At 31.3% G+C, this 20,684-nt stretch overlaps 1 protein-coding gene across 1 annotated transcript in view; it reads left to right on the top strand.

Annotated features, from left to right (window-relative positions):
* The window catches only part of LOC126883112 (endoplasmic reticulum metallopeptidase 1-like), a 131,122-nt gene that overhangs the window by 67,859 nt on the left and 42,579 nt on the right, over positions 1-20,684 (top strand). The window lies entirely within an intron of this gene.

The raw sequence follows: 20,684 nt of genomic DNA, 5'->3' as shown, positions 1-20,684 counted from the left end.
AATAAAAAGGGGCTGTTAGAATACTATTTTTTATTACTCGAGCTTTCGAATGTGTTTACATTCATTTTCAAGAGCTAAAAAGTAGCTGATAAAGTGGAAACAAAGATCATGTAAAAATATAACTCACCAGATAAATCTAGATTGGTTATTAAAACTTGCTAACATTAATACATATAAATAAGAGGAAAACTATTCATATCCATAAAATGAATTCTTCCCAGACTGCATAATATAAATTAATGGCCAAAAGATTTAAATTTTTGAAATGAATTTTGAATTTGAATGATCGGTAAATTGGAAAAAAATTTTATTACAAAAAGTCAATGTCAGTGAAAAAATCAGCCTACATCGACAAGTAGCTAAAAGTAATTTATTTAAATATATTATAACGTGATGATTTGTTAAAAAAAAAGAAAGAAGAAATAAATACGTAGAGAAAAAAATATTTTAGTAGTTTACAGAAGTACAAAAGAAATGTAATAAGGATGTGAAAAAAGTGAAATATTTATGGTGCTCTGAATATTATTTAAAATTATAAGGAAATGATGTAATTATAAATTTTGCTTAAATTTTGAATTTCTGATCTTTTATTTAAACTATAATCACTTCTACTAATAGATACCATTTCCAAAAAAGTCCTTTTGAATTTATTACCTTCATTGCACAAAATTTTTATGTTGTCAAAATCCATGATATGATCTTTGTCAATCACATGCTCTGCCAAAGCACAAGACGGTTTTTTGATTCGGCAATCACTTTTGTGGGAAATTACGCGACTAGATAAATTCCTGCCAGTCTCACCAATATATACAGCCTCACACTGAGTGCAACTAATGCCGTATACTACATTAGTTTTCTCTAATTTTTCTATAGGATACTTTGTCTTAGAATACAGAGATGTAATGGTTTTGATGTTTTTTGTTGTTATTTTTATATTGTCAATAACCTTCAAAATTTTTATTAACTTAGGTGTTAATGATGGTATGTAGGGGAGTGAATGATAATAGATTTGAATAACAGATGCAGCGTTTTGAGATCTCACAACAGATGGTGTCAGATTATTAAAATTGTTAGAAAAAAGTATTCTGTGTAGCATGTGTGGAGGATAAGAGTTCTCAATCAAAATATTTTTTAATACTAAAAGATCAGCTTGTAGGTAATCTGGATGGGATAGCCTCGTGACACGTTTTTTTAAACCTGTTATAAGGTTCATTTTTATTCTGTTGGGATGATGTGAGTAATAACTTATAAACCTATTACTGCACATGGGTTTTCTGAACCATCTAGTTTTTAAAACATTATTTGTTGTTCTAATAATTCTCATGTCTAGAAATGGTAGAGAATTGTCTACCTCTTCCTCAACTGTGAATTGTATGTGCTGATTATGGCTGTTAAAAATGTTGATGGTTTCATAAATTTTATCTCTTGGAAGTGCTAAAACCAAATCATCCACATACCTCTTTATGAAAGGAATAAAAAAATTGCAGTTGTTAACACAATCATTAATGACATCATCCATGACATAGCTACTCAGAATGGGTGAAAGACTAGAATCCATAGGGTTGTTATTATTTTTTATATAACCCATTATTTTTTCGATGACATCCGAAACGATTATGGGCAATCCACAGTCAGAGTTCTGAAAGAGTGGACCAGAATTACCATCAAACTTGCTGCTTTACACAATCAGAGGAATTTTTTGCTTAAATGTAAATCCAATGGATGTTTCCCTAGACATGTTACAGATAGCCTTGTTAATGTCAATTCTGTCCTACATCATCGTACTGGGAATATTCACCATGATGCCCAAAGATTATGTAACAGATTTTCAAAGAATATTATTAATATGGAAATTAAAATCACTTTTACTGATATTTACTATTTTGAAAAACAACTAAATGAATTACGTTCTAAAGCTTATAATATTTTAAATTTTCATACCTTCAATGAATTTAATCGTAGACAGAGAATCAGATATAACACACATTTTCATCAGATTAAAAGAACACAAATTAATAAATTTAACAACTTGAAAATTGAAGCTTTTGACAAGATACAATTTCAGGAAAAATGGTTTAAGAATTTAACTTCTATTGAGTTTCCTTTTGAAGTAAAAAAACTTTTAGCACTGGGACCTAAGTTTTCATTATGTCCTTCTAAATCAGATATTAGAGTTCCACATTTACTTGCTGATATTGAGTCAATGATCAGACCACTCATAATTGTCAAAAGGATATTGTAAGATCTAAATGCACAAATGTTATTACCAACTTCTTACATAAAGAAGTAACAGATCATTTTTTAAATAAATATTATATACAAACCAAACAATTTCTTAAGAACCATCCTGAGATTTATATTGTCAAAAGCGATAAAGGTAACGTAACTGTTGCGATGTGGAAAGAGGATTACCTCCAAAAAACTGGAGAACTTTTAAATGATACTAAGTATTACACTAAACTTAGAAGAAGTCCTGTTTGTACACTGCAACAGAAAGCTAATAGTTTAATATCTGAATTGCACAAAAAGAAATTTATAGATAACAAAAAAGCAAAGGAACTTAAAATATACAATTCTATTGCTCCACGTTTCTATGCTCTGCCTAAAATACACAAACCGACTTTATCTATGAGACCGATTATATCATCTATAGACACTCCCAATGGACCAGTAGCACAGTTCCTCACTGACATCTTAACTAATTCTTATAATGTTAATAACAACATGCATATTAAAGATTCATTTGACTTCAGCTCCTTTATCAATAATTTTCAATTACCACCTGACTACATATTAGTTAGTTTTGATGTAAAGTCTCTTTTCACCAATTTACCTTTAAACTTAATCATAAGTAGTATAGAAAAGCATTGGAATGAGATTTCACAACACACCACTATTGACTTATTACATTTCAAAACACTCATCAACTTTGTCTTTGAGTCAAATATTTTCATTTTTAATGGTGTTTTCTATAAACAAATTTTTGGTAGCCCTATGGGTTCTAGTCTTTCACCCATTCTGAGTAGCTATGTCATGGATGATGTCATTAATGATTGTGTTAACAACTGCAATTTTTTTATTCCTTTCATAAAGAGGTATGTGGATGATTTGGTTTTAGCACTTCCAAGAGATAAAATTTATGAAACCATCAACATTTTTAACAGCCATAATCAGCACATACAATTCACAGTTGAGGAAGAGGTGGACAATTCTCTACCATTTCTAGACATGAGAATTATTAGAACAACAAATAATGTTTTAAAAACTAGATGGTTCAGAAAACCCATGTGCAGTAATAGGTTTATAAGTTATTACTCACATCATCCCAACAGAATAAAAATGAACCTTATAACAGGTTTAAAAAAACGTGTCACGAGGCTATCCCATCCAGATTACCTACAAGCTGATCTTTTAGTATTAAAAAATATTTTGATTGAGAACTCTTATCCTCCACACATGCTACACAGAATACTTTTTTCTAACAATTTTAATAATCTGACACCATCTGTTGTGAGATCTCAAAACGCTGCATCTGTTATTCAAATCTATTATCATTCACTCCCCTACATACCATCATTAACAAGGTTATTGACAATATAAAAATAACAACAAAAAACATCAAAACCATTACATCTCTGTATTCTGAGACAAAGTATCCTATAGAAAAATTAGAGAAAACTAATGTAGTATACGGCATTAGTTGCACTCAGTGTGAGGCTGTATATATTGGTGAGACTGGCAGGAATTTATCTAGTCGCGTAATTTCCCACAAAAGTGATTGCCGAATCAAAAAACCGTCTTGTGCTTTGGCAGAGCATGTGATTGACAAAGATCATATCATGGATTTTGACAACATAAAAATTTTGTGCAATGAAGGTAATAAATTCAAAAGGACTTTTTTGGAAATGGTATCTATTAGTAGAAGTGATTATAGTTTAAATAAAAGATCAGAAATTCAAAATTTAAGCAAAATTTATAATTACATCATTTCCTTATAATTTTAAATAATATTCAGAGCACCATAAATATTTCACTTTTTTCACATCCTTATTACATTTCTTTTGTACTTCTGTAAACTACTAAAATATTTTTTTCTCTACGTATTTATTTCTTCTTTCTTTTTTTTAACAAATCATCACGTTATAATATATTTAAATAAATTACTTTTAGCTACTTGTCGATGTAGGCTGATTTTTTCACTGACATTGACCTTTTGTAATAAAATTTTTTTCCAATTTACCGATCATTCAAATTCAAAATTCATTTCAAAAATTTAAATCTTTTGGCCATTAATTTATATTATGCAGTCTGGGAAGAATTCATTTTATGGATATGAATAGTTTTCCTCTTATTTATATGTATTAATGTTAGCAAGTTTTAATAACCAATCTAGATTTATCTGGTGAGTTATATTTTTACATGATCTTTGTTTCCACTTTATCAGTTACTTTTTAGCTCTTGAAAATGAATGTAAACACATTCGAAAGCTCGAGTAATAAAAAATAGTATTCTAACAGCCCCTTTTTATTGACTCCAACCCACCGAAACTCAAAAGTGTTTTTTATAAACAAGTCAACAAAGTACTTCTTTTTTCTTTATATATATATATATATATATATATATATATATATATATATATATATATATATATATATATATATATATTTGTACAAAAAATCACTATATATATATATATATATATATATATATATAATATCAGTTACTCTTTTTACCCTAAGGTGTACGGGAATTACTCCCAGGGTTACCCCTAAGAGTTTACACTTAAATTTCATGTACAAATTTTCCCCACTTTTTTTTGTGTCTTGCTAATATTTTTGCTTCCGTCCACGTTTTTCCTCTCTTCTTAAGTGTGTCTCCAATCACGTCATCCCATGTTTTCCTTGGTCTGCCTCTTCCACGTTTGTGTTGAATTCTTTCTTCCCACACTTGTTTGACTTGTCGGTTGTCATTAATTCTCTGCAAATGTCCCCACCAACTTAATTGTTTATTTTCTACAAACTCCAACACAGACGGAATTTCTAATTCTGCTCTGACATCTACATTTCGTATTCTATCCTAGTTATCCCCTTGACCTTACGTAAATATTTCATATCCATCGCTTGTATTCTGCTTCTTTCTCTATCATTAAGGACCCATGATTCAGACCCATAAGTTAGAATTGGTCTGAATTTAACTTTGTATACATTCATCTTTGTGGCTTTTGATACTTCTCTTTTACTTATAAATCGTTTATTTAATGCATGGTATGTCCGAGCCGCCTTCTCTATTCTGTCATTTATTTCAACATTATGTTTGCCTGTTTCTTGTATAATTACTCCCAAATAGCGATACTGCGACACTTGCTCCAGTTCTTCATCTTGTAATTTAATTTTTAGATTTTGTTGTTCATGTGATACTGCCATTACTTTGGTTTTACTTTTATTTATCTTCATCCCATTTTCTGCTAGTATGTCGTTCCATATTGTAAGGTTTTCTTGCAAAACTCTTTCACTTTCTGCTGTAATGACAATATCGTCTGCAAATGCACATTCCGTGATTTCTATTCTCTGAAGATTTTTAAATCCTACATACAGCTTTCTTTTTATTTTATTGTTACACTGTTTCAGGATATTATCCATAAAGATAATGAATAGTAAAGGGCTCATCACACCACCTTGCCTCAGACCTTCAGCGGTTTTGAAACTAGTTGATTTTGAATTTTGGCTTATGACACAATTAACATTATTTTGATATAGGCTTTGTGTAATCCTTATTAATTTTTCATGGACGTTTTTTAGGTGCAACATTTCCCAAATCTTTGCTCGTGGCACTTTATCAAATGCTTTTTCCAGGTCTATGAACGCAAAGCACACCTTTTGTTTTTTCTGATACGACTTTGCAATTATTTGTTTTAATAATTTTAATTTTATTTACTACATACAATTGATCATTCCAAATCACGTGATATAATATGGCCGGCAGTTTACATCAGTTTTTGTAAAGAATATCCTGTTTGGTTTTGTTTTTTATTGTTAATTGTGCACCGAAATTGTGATAGCAAATAAATATAAACTAGTTTATCGCCTACAGAACTGAATTATCCCATAGTAGTTATTGACACAAACTGGTAACTAATATGGGATAATTCAGTTCTGTAGGCGATAAACCACTTCATATTTAATTTGTTATCACAATTTCGCAGATTTCCTTACACAATTAACATAAAAAAAAACAACCAAACAGGATTTTCTTTACAAATTAATGTCGATGTAAGGTTAGATTTTGCTCACACCCGGCCATGTTTGACGTTTCATTGGAATGCCTAATTGTTTACCTTTTAATAACATAACCTTAATATTACTTTTTCTTCTTATAATTTTTTTGGGCTATGGCCTTGACAGTTGTCCAGTAACTATGATCAATATGATTGGCCAATATAATTAAAAGTGCGAAAAATGTTGCCAAGCTATGAAACCAGGTGTCGCTTTTCCGAACTTGCACGGTCCCAATACCAATTTTATGCAAAATGACATATTTAAGAGGATCGGTACGTATTTTCGGCTGCAATGCTATTCAAATGGGGATTCATTTTTTTCGAATCCTGAGAAAACTAATAAGTATTTTTGAAAAATGTAAACGCAGAATGAAAGATCACGTTATTAGCGAGGGCCGAAAGTCCCTGAGAACTTCCATAATGTTTATTTTAATAAGTTACAGGGGTGAAAAACTAAGAGAAAATTTAGTGTGATTTTTAATTTCAAATATATCATTCAAAATAAACTTTTTATTTATTCTAAGGGACTTTCGGTCCTCGGTAATAATTTAGTCTTTCATTCTGCGTTTAAATTTTTCAAAAATATTTATTGGTTTTTTCAGGATTCGAAAAAAATAAACACAATGCCGTGGTAATATTTTCCAAATCTATCTTTGTCTTACAACGCACTCAGCCGAATATAATATTGTCAGCATATATTGTCAGTCAGACACTGACAATCAGTGAAAATTTTAAATATTTGACATTGCATCGGGAATATGTTGAGTTATTGATTAAATATTATTGATATATAATGTATTTGATAAATAATTGATTTAAGACGTGAACTTAATAAAAAGTTATTTATTGTGTATTATTTGTGGAAGATCCAAGCAGAGAATACATCAGGATAATATATTCTGTGATCCAAGTATTTTGTTGTTAAAGATGTTCAAAATTGTAAGCGTTCCATAACAATATATTATTAAAAAATCACTTTAACACTTTTTCACTTTTTTCGATTGAGTATTAGTCTTTGTTGTACAAATAAATTATTACAATCACTGAATACATAGTTAGTGAAAAAATTATCACATTTATTAACTGAATTAATAATTTGCAATTATAAAAATAACAGTTATCCAAGAACATTCAAAACCCATTTCTTTACATTAATGATGACATTTTCAAGTAGAATGACATTCTATTAATGTTTACATATCCATACCAGTGTGAATTTTACTACACGTAATTTGCCGTGTAAAGACAGAAAAAGTAGGGATACACGTAAAATATTTGCGAATTATGTACCCATAGCCTTAACCAAAATATTTTCATTCGTTGGATATGTGGAAACACAACATAATTTCGTAATACCAAAGTCTACTTCCTTTTTGTTTGTAAATTTATAATATAAATAAATAGCTCCTATCTGCAGAATTGCAAATTGTTGAGTTAAAACTAAAATATGTTTTTAATAGAAGTATTATTGTACATTACAAAAAATGTACTTATATACCTATATCGTAATAGTTTTTTAAGATATCACATTTTGGTACTACTTTGAGTTGTTTGAAAATTTATAAACAAAAAGGAAGGAAACTTTGATATTACGAAATTATGTTTTGTTTCCACAGATCCAACGAATGATAATTTTTTGGTTAAATATGTCATTTTGCATAAAATTGGTATACATATAGGAAGTAAGTGCAGAAGTGCAGTGGCGTAGCTGACAGGCCCGCATAAAGTCTTCAAGCTTAATACTTCTACTTTCTTTAAATTGAGGACCAAAACATATTTTCCGAATAACCATCAAAATAGGTAGTCGAGGAAATGAAGCATTTTGGCTCGCAATTTTTTCGTCCAGCATGGATTTACTTGAAATTTTCACAGAAGGTAGGGAATAGTCCAAGGATGATTTTCTATATCATGCCGCTGTACGCTAAAACCTTGGGGGTGGTTGCCACCCCATCTCGGGGGCGGGAATTTTTTATAACATTCTAACCATGTAAATCGATGTAAAAAGTAATTTTAAGAAAAAAATGTTTTTTACAATTTTTTCGTAAAACTAATATTTTTCGAGTTATTCGCGCTTGAAAGTAAAGAGAGTTTTTTGAGAATACCTCGAAAAATATGCATTTAATTAAAAAAACTTCAGATATCAAAATTGTATCTTTTAGTGACACAAACTAAATTATTTTTCTGTAATATCTTTAAGACCAATACAAACCGAGATACGGCATGTTAAAAGTTAGCTTTTTTGTCAAATGCATAATTTTAAATATTCAAAGTAAAATAACGGAAAAACTTTGCATTTTTCGAGGAAAACTTAAATAACCTTTTTTTTAAGTATACAGCTAGGCCTTTCAAAAAAAAAATAACAAAAAGTTTCTAGTCTGAAAATTAAGCGACTTATGATCAAAAAAATGTCGGTACCTGCTTTTCTCTATGAAAAAATCAGTGAAAACAACCCCCTAACTACCATCCTAATTAAAAATTGGTCTTCACCTTTTTGTAATTCCTTTTATGTTTGTATTATCAATACACTTAAGAAGATCCAATGAATGATAATTTTTTGGTTAAATATGTCATTTTGCATAAAATTGGTATACATACAGGAAGTAAGTGCAGAAGTGCAGTGGCGTAGCTGACAGGCCCGCATAAAGCCTTCAAGCTTAATACTTCTACTTTCTTTAAATTGAGGACCAAAACATATTTTCCGAATAACCATCAAAATAGGTAGTCGAGGAAATGAAGCATTTTGGCTCGCAATTTTTTCGTCCAGCATGGATTTACTTGAAATTTTCACAGAAGGTAGGGAATAGTCCAAGGATCATTTTCTATATCATGCCGCTGTACGCTAAAACCTTGGGGGTGGTTGCCACCCCATCTCGGGGGCGGGAATTTTTTATAACATTCTAACCATGTAAATCGATGTAAAAAGTAATTCTAAGAAAAAAATGTTTTTTACAATTTTTTCGTAAAACTAATATTTTTCGAGTTATTCGCGCTTGAAAGTAACAGTTTTTCGATGAAAAAATCGACTTTTTAGAGAGTTTTTTGAGAATACCTCGAAAAATATGCATTTAATTAAAAAAAACTGCAGATATCAAAATTGTATCTTTTAGTGACACAAACTAAATTATATTTCTGTAATATCTTTAAGACCAATACAAACCGAGATACGGCATGTTAAAAGTTAGCTTTTTTGTCAAATGCATAATTTTAAATATTCAAAGTAAAATAACGGAAAAACATTTGCATTTTTCGAGGAAAACTTAAATAACCTTTTTTTAAGTGTACAGCTAGGCCTTTCAAAAAAAAAAATAACAAAAAGTTTCTAGTCTGAAAATTAAGCTACTTATGATCAAAAAAATGTCGGTACCTGCTTTTCTCTATGAAAAAATCAGTGAAAACAACCCCCTAACTACCCTCCTAGTTAAAAATTGGTCTTCACCTTTTTGTAATTCCTTTTATGTTTGTATTATCAATACACTTAAGAAGGTTGACCTATTTAAAAGGCTTAATTTTAGAAAAACTGGAGTTTAAATAAAAATTACTTTTTTGGAATTTTCCATTTTTCACCTTTTACTTCAAAATATCTTCGAAAATACTGGAGATACAAAAAAATTGATAAACTACTAAATTGTAGCTTTTTTAATAACTAAGATTTCCTTGTACATAGATTTTCATTACAGGGAACAGTTAGCGAGATATAGCTGTTTAAAACCTCTATTTACGAGCAAACACCCCCTTATTCGAGCCCGTTAAACCCACCCTAATTAAAAACTAAGGGATCTTACGGAACTTAGTTTACACAGTCTTATAAGCCTTTAAAAATCCTACAAATTAATTTTTGAAAAAACTTTTTATCGCCAAAAATGAAGGAGCTATGTTTATAAAACGAATTTTTTTTTCGAAAAGTTCGGATAGTCCGCTTATGGATAATTTTCAATGTATTAGGTCTGGATCCCGCGTATGAAAAAAAGTTGATTAATAGCAAGCTGAAAATTTGTTAATAGCTTAAGGGTGTCTAGTCGGACAAACTTTGATATATGGGAACACTGGAACAGGGGAAGTTTTAATTGTGGAACAGGTTAAAAATTTGGAACGGTCAGACCACGAAAACAGCACATGTATTTTGTCCGACAGAATAGACTTAAACTCTCCGAACAGAGATTAAACTCTCATGCAAAAATCAGACTGCTATTTATCACCAAATGGGCGTTTGAATGAGTGGAACATGTAGAATATGTCAAATGACAGGAATTATGACAGGTGATAAATAGCAGTCTGATTTTTGCATGAGAGTTTAATCTCTGTTCGGAGAGTTTAAGTCTGTTCTGTCGGACAAAATAAATGTGCCGTTTTCGTGGTCTGACCGTTCCAAATTTTTAACCTGTTCCACAATTAAAATTGCCCCTGTTCCAGTGTTCCCATATATTAAAGTTTATCCGACTAGACACCCTTAAGCTATTAACAAATTTTCATCTTGCTATTAATCAACTTTTTTTTCATACGCGGGATCCAGACCTATATGTATAATACCACAGAACCGGTTCGTATACTGGAAGATGACTAAAAAACTATTTGTATTTGTATTTGTACATATTTGTAAATTCGTTATTTTCTGTAAATAAATGTTTTTGTAATTCTTTAATTCTACTTTTTTTTCTGTATAGATCTATTAAAATATCTACTTATAAAAACTGTAATTTTATAAGGGTAGTTTTTAAGGGTTTAAATATTATGATATTCTATCCTAAAGTATAAAACAATCATTATTTAACCAATCAAAACCAAATTTTACCCATATTAAAGTTTACAATGTTTTTATATATTTTTGACAATAAGGGGTAGTTTACACCCCTAAAAATAATCAACGCCTTTAAGCATGATATAGAATATGAAGTACAGGGTGAGATGATGCTAATCCCAAATTTTTATGTAAATCGATGCAAGCCGAAATTATTCTTTTATAAGTAAATTTTTTATATATAGCTCTAACAAGGTTGGTTTTAAGGGTTGAAATATTATGATAATATATTTTACAGCATAAAACAATCATTATGTAACTAATAAGAACCAATTGTTGACAATATTAAAGTTTAAAATGTTATTTTATAATTTTTTACAATTAGGGGTAGTTTTCACCCTTAAAAAACCAAAAGCGTACAACGGCTCAATATAGAAAATGAACTAGAGGGTGTAATGAGCCTAATCCCAAATTTTTGTACAAATCGATGCTGGACGAAAAAATTGCGAGGTTTGCCATTTTTTCAGCTTCATTTCCTCGACTAAGGGAATTTGGGAGGAAGTAATGAAGCGGGCAATTGACGTACCTAATAACTCTTACTCTTTCTGGGTGCAATTTTAGCGATTCGTACATGTTGGTAGTTTAGATGAAAGTGAATCCCAAAAAGGTACTTTTTGTCGATGGTTCTTTTACTAACTAATTATGATCCTGTTTTAGCTAAATTAACCGATAAAAACAATAACTTAAACAAATTACATGAGCCCCAAATACAAAACGAAGTTATAAATTTGCCGGCTTAAGAAACTGAAAACACAGTGATTAAGTTAATTAAAAAAGTTGTTTTTATTCAATAATAATTCTTGATACCACTCAGGATATTTCCAAAGACGATCAGCTTAGTTTTATTTTCTGGTATGTAAAAATAACTTGCGACGAAAATAATTTACCCTCCAAAGCAGAAGTTGTCGGAAGTTGTTTGGGGTTTATTCGCATATTAGACCAAAGTGCAGAAGGTGCTGTAAATGAAATTTTAAAATTTATACAATCAAAGCACCTTTCCGTACACAACTGCAGAGGAAAGGGGTATGGTGGGGCAAGCGTTATGAGTGGTGTATATGTTACCGTTAAAACCCGATTTCAGTTAAAACCCGAATTTACTAGGAAAAACTAGTGTTAACTACGCGCTTTAGACAATATTCTAGTTTTAACTAGTCAAAACTACATTAGACTGCTAAATTCAGTTAAAACTAGATCAGAAAACTAGAACAGAAAATCTTGAACAAAGGTAAAAAAAAACAAAACCCCCGTTAAGATAGGCAAAATGCCCTCACTCTCAGAATTCAATTGTTTTAATTTTTTTACGTTCTGTGCAATTAAAAAATGAGATAACGCGGATTTTTAGCTCGCCACCCCCCTTACTCCTCCCCCCACAGCCAAAAACGTAGATTTTTAGATTGAATTTTTTTTAGTTGGGTTGCAATTGATTTAAAAATTTCAAAAAATTCACACGTGTAGCTAAAGCTTTTACAAAACATGTCCATTTTTTATGGACCCTTAGGTCGAGTGTACATAACCTCAATTTTTTTTTAACTTTTTTAAAACCTATAATTTTTTTTTGAAGGGGGCTGCAGGTCCAATTTTTTTTGCATTTTGTGTATTTTATCAAAAACTATCTCTCTGATTTTTTTCAGATTTTTCCGTCAGGTGCGCCATCTTGAAAAATCCGGAAAACTGTTTTTTTAGGGGGGTTTTGGGGATTTTCTCCATTTTATAGACTGCAACATACATCAACTCAAATTTTTGTTAATAGATTACGTATAAGTTGAAATAACTGAGTATATTAGGATATTCAAAAATTGGGCGAAACACTTTTAAACCCCCCCCCCCCAAAACCATGTTTGTTTAAAGTTTTGTAGAATTTTTGGGGGTCTAATTATATTTTTTGAGGTCAATACAGCTTGAATATTTTTTTTTTATTTTTTTACGTTCTATATGATTTTAAAAATTTAGGACTCATCGCAATTTTATCCCACTTCCCCTATTCCCCCTCCCCCACAGCCAAAAATGTCAATTTTTCGATTTTTTTTAAGTTGGTTTGCAACTAAATTATTAATGTTTTTCTGAAGCTATTTATTTGTGGCATTTTTGTAATTAACTATTCTAAATGGGAAATAAGCCACAATTTAACTAAAAAATGATTTTATTTTCCATCTGTAATGCGATAGAGAGAATTCGATAATCTGTGACGCACTGAAAAAATGGTTTGGGACGATCTATATGAATAAGTCAGATTAAATTAAATTATTAGAAGATTTCTTTACCAAGCAACATTTTTGTTTAATTTATTAATATTTTATATTTTGACCACGACGTCCGTGGTGGACGTCGAAACGTTAATAATAGTTATTTATGATATAAGTGTTAAAAGTACCCGTTTAAGGCACGCATGTGAAAGTTTGCAGAATGAGCGATAGCGAATTCTGCAATTCACATGAGTGCCTTAAAAATGTACTTTTTAACACGCATATCATACAATATTTTTTCTACAAACGTAATTACAGGACAATATCTACAAAAACTTTTACTTGAACGTGACTGACATTCCATTTTTATATTTTTTTGACATTACATCAAAATTGTCTATACGGTCAATACGAACTGCAGTGCCTTAAAAATATTTTAAAGCACTAGTGTCTTAAAGTAGCATTTTTAACGCACGTATGGAGTGCTAAAAATTGCATTTTTAACACGGTTGTAGAAAAAATCATTTTTTAGTTAAATTGTGGCTTATTTCGCATTTAGAATAGTTAGTAATTATTAAATTATAAATTACAAAAAATTCACACGCACAGCTGAGGCTTTTACAGAACATCTATTTTTATGGACCCGAAGGTCGAGTGTACATATTATAACCTCATTTTTTTTGTTTTTGAATAGGTACGTATAACTTTTTTTGGCGATGGCTGCTAATTTTTTTTGTGTTTAGTGTATTTTACAAACCATCTACGTTTGGCTCATAATGCAAATAGTCCACGCTGTATGCTTGTCCCGTTAGGTAAATTATTCCGATTAATTTTTTTGCACAAACTTACTCAAAAACAGGTCCTTATAACAAATTCACAAGGTGCCAGGCAGTACCGCGGTCGGAAAGTTGTTTTAAACATTTTTTTAAACGAATTCAAAAAATCAATTTTTTCACTTCGGACAAATTTGTTTTAGATTCTCTGGATCAAGCTGAGCAAAAAAGGTATCTTGTGATTTTTCTATAAAATTGACTGTTGCCGAGTTACATGCAATTTCAAATTTGAAACACGCGAAAATGGCCATTTTCAAGGCTTAATAACTCGATTAAAAATTATTATTATGAAAGTCATAAAGTGACCAACTCAAAGTTTAAAGCCCACCCTGCAATAGCCTAAAGAAATTTTTGTCATTATTTTATTACTAACTATTATTTTTAATAATTAAAAATGAGCGCATGTATGAATGCATGAAGCATGTATTGAAGCGGCCGTCCGCGAGAGAGAGATGTACAATATTCATTGGACGTTTAAAAAAATATCGATTGGAAGTCGAAAATACATACGTTTTAAAAAAATAAAAAAGGAATTTTGAGGTTATATGTATTGTACACTCGACCTACACGGGTCTATAAAAAATAGGTATGTTTTGTAGAAGCCTCATAAAAATTTTAAATTAATTGCAACTTTAAACAAAAAAAAAAAAAAAAAAATAGAAAAATTAACGTTTTTGTGGGGGCAGGGGGAGGGGGTGGTGGGCTAAAAATGCGATTAGTCTTATTTTTTAATCACATATAAAGTAAAAAAATGAAAAAAAATATTCAGGCTGTAAAGATCTCAAAAAATATCATTAAGCCCGCAAAAACCCTTACATAACTTAAAAAACCATGGTTTTTGGGGGGGTTTAAAGGTGTTTTGCCCAATTTTTGATAATCCTAAAATACTCATTTATTTCAAATTATACATAATCTATTAACAAAACCTTGAGTTGATCTATGTTGCAGTCTATAAAATGGAGAAAATCCCTAAAAACCCCCTAAAAAAACAGTTTTCCGGATTTTTCAAGATGGCGCACCTGACGGAAAAATCTGAAAAAAATCAGAGAGATATCTTTTGATAAAATACACAAAATGCAAAAAAAATTGGACCTGCAGCCCCCTCCAAAAAAAGTTATAGGTTTTAAAAAAGTTTTAAAAAAATTTGAGGTTATGTACACTCGACCTAAGGGTCCATAAAAAATGGACATGTTTTGTAAAAGCCTCAGCTACACGCGTAAATTTTTTGAAATTTTTAAATCAATTGCAACCCAACTAAAAAAAATTAAATCTAAAAATCTACGTTTTTGGCTGTGGGGGGAGGAGTAAGGGGGGTGGCGAGCTAAAAATCCGCGTTATCTCATTTTTTAATTGCACAGAACGTAAAAAAATTAAAAAAATTGAATTCTGAGAGTGAGGGCATTTTGCCTATCTTAACGGGGGGTACCCTTTCAATATTATGTACCTGCTGAAGACATTTTTGACATAATTGAAGCTATTGCTATTGGTTATGGAGGTTTTAAACGTTGCTATTGGTTATGGAGGTTGGGATAGGTTGAAGACTAAAACCGCCAGAAAATACGCAAATATAACAATTGATATGTTCATATTAATATGTGAAACCTGCCAACGGAAGAAGAGTAGAGCGAAGAGGGGTCTTGTGTCGAAACCTATATTGCATTCAGAAATGAATAGTCACTGTTAGGTAGATTTGATCGATATACAATCACAAGAGGATCACGGCTACAAGTTTATTATGGTTTATCAAGACCATTTAACAAAATTTGTTTTGTTGAGACCATTACAACGTAAGAGGGCGGGAGAAGTGGCTTATCAATTTTATCAACGGATATATTCTTGACTTTTGGCGCACCATGCATTTGGCCGAGAGTTCGGTAATGCAGTTATAAATGAGGTAATGTCATACTGGTCTGAGAAAAAATTAGTTGATGGAAAACCAAGGCACAGCCAGAGTCAAGGTTCAGTCGAGCGAGCTAACCAAGATATCAAGAAAATGTTAGCAGCCTGGATGCAAGACAATAACACAACAACGTAGTCAAAAAGATTTGAGTTTTTTACGTTTACGATCTTGTCCAGAGTATTTTACGTTTTAGAGAAATTATTTGCAAACAACCGGGGTAGCAAATTATTTACCGAGTTTTCGTTGAATCTGGAAATTACTGAAAAGTTTAGTAAAAACTAGTTTTGACTGAAATATGCTTAGTCTTAACTAGAATTAACTGAAAATATTTGATAGTACTAGTTTTCACTAGTTCAAACTGGAATTGTCTAAAGCCCACAGTTAAAACTAGTTTTTCCTAGTAAATTCGGGTTTTAACTGAAATCGTCAGGCGTACAAAGGAGCATAACTGAATTGAAAAAACAGTTTCCTATGTTCATTTTGCATCCCATAATCTGAACCTAGTGTTAAATGATGCCGTTGCTGGTGTACAGGAGTTTTTTACGATATAATTAAGAGATTACATATAGGTATGTTTATTTTTGTGCAAGTATTAAAAGATGAGATGTACTATGCACTATTATGACTTTGAATTTATCGCGTTTGCCAACGCGTTTGCAAAAAGGTTATGTGAAACCCGGTGGTCATCCAGACATGATTCTGTTATGGCTTTGCGTCGAGCTTTCTGACAAGTAATGAAATCTTTAACGAAAATTTCACTGCTATCAAAAAACCATGAAAAATTAGAAGCTAATGCATTATTAGAGCATATCAATAATTTTTAATTTGCCGTTAACATTACTATTCAATCTAAACTACTTAACTTTATTCATCCAACATCAAAACTTCTGCAATCTAAAACGGCAGAGTTAACCTTCAACTTTTTGAAAAAACTCGTGATAATCTTCGAGAAATGAGAAATTTGTTTTCCGAAATTCTATCAGAAGCAGCAGGAATAGCAGAATAGTGGGGATTATATAGGAATTAAAAAAAAACGGATAAAACGTATAAAAAAATTTACGATGAGCTCAGCTGCGACGAAAAAATAACTTGTAGCAAAAAAGTTTTGAAGTTAATGTTTTCAATGTAAATTTAGATATAATATTGCGACAACTTACTAATTAATATGTTTGTCGGATTAAGAGACATGAATGTATAGGTTTTCATGTCTATTCCCAAAAACTCTATTAACACTAACTGATGAAGACTTATTAAAAAAAGGCCAAATATTGTTATTTACACATATTTTAGTAAATATACTGTTATTAGTTGTCGTTATGTTTATAATACGGAGGCCCACAAAAATTGTCGCGGGGGGCCCCGCAATCTTCAGCTACGCCACTGCAGAAGTGTGGACGCTAAAGTAATTGAAGCATTGGAAATGTGGATTCATAGACGGATGCTGAAGATACCCTGGACAGCAAGAAAAACTAATGAAGAAGTACTAAGGAGGGTCAATAAAGATAGAGAACTGCTAAAGTCTGTTAAACATAGAAAAATGTCTTATCTGGGACATAATATAGTGAGGGGGAGTCGATATAAAATATTACAACTGATCCTTAAAGGCAACATAGAGGGCCGTAGAGGTGTAGGAAGAAAAGAAGTTTCTTGGTTAAAAAACATTCATGAATGGACTCAGATATCAAATGCAGGGCAATTATTCCATATTGCAGAAGATCGAGAAGCCTTCGCAATGGTAATCGCCAGCGTCGGATAATTCTGATATGGACGTGAAGAAGAAGATAGGAAGTAAAGGTAGTATAGAGAAAGGTAGTAGATGAAATAAAAGTAGTAAAGAGTCGATTTGTAAATAATACAATTTTTTGAATGTTGAAGTAGTAAAAAACACAATTACTTTTTTTATAATTGCAACTTAATAAACAACACGTAAAATGAATAGACGTAGTACTGCGCACTGGTATGTAGCATCCCAATACTGCATATTTCGGTACAAACCCGTGCGTAGTTCGAGGCCTCGAGGGTTAGCTCTTTCAAATTAATGTCTTGCCATTCACGTGTCTATTTCAAAACGGCGATGTCTTGAAATTAAGACGAACACGGAAATACGCTACCTGGCCAACTTCTTATCGCGTTAGAATTAAAAAAAAATTAGAGCGTGGCACTTGCGGAGTGGCGACAGAAGTGAATACTTCTTATATATTCGATTATATTCGGTTCGATTCAATTAGATTCCATTCCATTATATTTAATTTTATATATTACGCCTATAATATACATATACTATATAGGTACCAAATTTAATATATAACATATATTAGTGATTTTACCCGTTAATTTTAGGATTAACAAACTTTCAAAAGAATTTTTGTTTCAAATTTCTAAAATAATAAACGTTTTCTACACATCTAAACCAAGTAGGTAAATAAGTATAAATAAAGTTACATAAAGCTTTTAATTATTTCCTTAATAAAGTAACCAATATTTTTTGTTAATTTGTTAATTAACAATACGATTTTACACCCTTCAAAATTCCATACCGAGCGACAAGAAGAAGTATTCACTTCAAAACAATTATTTTTCAAATCAAAATATCTTTTTAAATCAAAATAATGAAAATCAAAATATTTTAAAAACAAAAAGGATTACGGAAACAACGTATATGCTTTGTTGATACGTAAAAACGTTATAATTTTTTATTATTATTTGAATATAACAAAATTTGTTTAAATCCAAAGAATAGATAAATAATATAATTCCTTTATTCAATTTAAATAAGTGTATATATACGTATATTATGTTGTTTATACCGCAAGCTCCTAACCTCTCGCGTCACGAGTTTGAATGAGGCTCTCGCGTCACGCGTCACAAGTTTGAATGACGCTCTTGCATCACGATTTTGAATGACGCCCAAGACGACTTTACACCTGCCAAAATTCCATACCGAACAATACGAAGTATTTACTTCAAAAAGAGTGTGTGTACTTATGTACGCACGTAAGAAGTTATACTTCTTTGTTACTATTTAAATCTTCTTCTTCTACGGCACTACTGCCCAAATTGAGCCTTGGCCTCCTTTTTTTTTGCCTCCACCCTTGCCTGTCTGTGGCTGCTCTTCTCCACACACGGACTCCTAAAAGGGCTTGTGCGTCGCTGTTTACTGTGTCTTCCCAGCGCTTTCGTGGATTCCCAACCGGTCTCTATCTTTGCATTCTAGCATTCAGTGCTCGTTTTGGTAGCCTATCCTCTCCCATTCTTATCACATGTCCGGCCCATTGCAATCTTTGTATTCTAATGAAGTCTGACAGGGGCGTTTCCTTATAAAGTTGATAAAGCTCGTTGTTGTATCGACTTCTGAAGATTCCGTTTTCCCTCACAGGTCCTAGTATTCTCCTAAGTACTTTCCTTTCGAATGTGTCGAGTTTGTTTTTGGATGTTTCTTTCAGGACCCAGGCTTCACTGCCATAGCATGTTATTGGTCGAATTAAGGTTTTATAGATTCTCATCTTTGTATTTCGGTGGACACTTTTAGACCGAAATATATGGGTGAGGGTAAAATAAGCTATGTTTGCCTGCGTTATTCTCTTCCGTATTTCTCCATCTTCTGATCCGTCGGCATATATTTCTACTCCCAGGTATGTAAACTTTTCAACCGTTTCAATGTCATCTTCATGTATAATGTTTTCTGGGACTATATTTCTTCTCGTCCGAGTCATTATTTTTGTTTTTTTTGTGTTAATTTCCAGACCTAGCATTTTTGTTTGTGTTTTTAACTCTGCATTATGTTTCCTGTGCTCCTGTTGATGTTCTACTCACTGTTACGAAACACTGTTACGAAACCTGAACTATTTAAATAGATTTTAAAAATATTACCTCCATCTCTTAGTTTTCTTGAGATGGAGGTATTTTTCTTGTCTTTTGTAGAAAGAAAAACCAATATCAAGATTAAAATTCATTCAAAATTACCTATTTAATCTTAACTCCGCCCCCTATTGAGCAATTCTATAAATTCTTTTAAAGCTTTTCCCTCTATCGAACAACCGCCAAAGCTTTTTCAGATCTCGATTGAAACTTGGGATACTTCCCAACAGAGGGCGCACACCTAGGAGTAATAAAATTAAATAAAATATGTTTAATTTTAAAAATTTAATAATGTAAATATTTTTTTATTTATATACTCACGGACAAAAATATTACATACTTTGAAATTAACGTGTGATATAAAACATTTTGTGCTGCCCCCAGTGTCATAGAAATACAGTGCATTAACACGAATTTGATATCCAATATGGTTGGCAAATTGCAAAACATGATCTTCTAAAATGTTTTTAATGTACAGCTGGTTCCAAAAAAAACTGATACGACTCTTAAGAGGATCGGTACGTATTTTCGGCTGCAATGCTATTCAAATGGGGATTCATTTTTTTCAAATCCTGAGAAAACTAATAAGTATTTTTGAAAAATTTAAACGCAGAATGAAAGATTACGTTATTAGTGAGGGCCGAAAGTCCCTGAGAACTTCTATAATGTTTATTTTAATAAGTTACAGGGGTGAAAAAACTAAGAGAAAATTTAGTGTGATTTTTAATTTCAAATATCTCATTCAAAATAAACTTTTTATTTATTCTAAGGGACTTTCGGCCCTCGGTAATAATTTAGTCTTTCATTCTGCGTTTAAATTTTTCAAAAATATTTATTGGTT

Source organism: Diabrotica virgifera, chromosome 4, assembly GCF_917563875.1.
Source record: "Diabrotica virgifera virgifera chromosome 4, PGI_DIABVI_V3a".
In the NCBI taxonomy this organism is placed as follows: domain Eukaryota; kingdom Metazoa; phylum Arthropoda; class Insecta; order Coleoptera; family Chrysomelidae; genus Diabrotica; species Diabrotica virgifera.
This window is presented reverse-complemented; position numbering and strand designations above follow the sequence as displayed.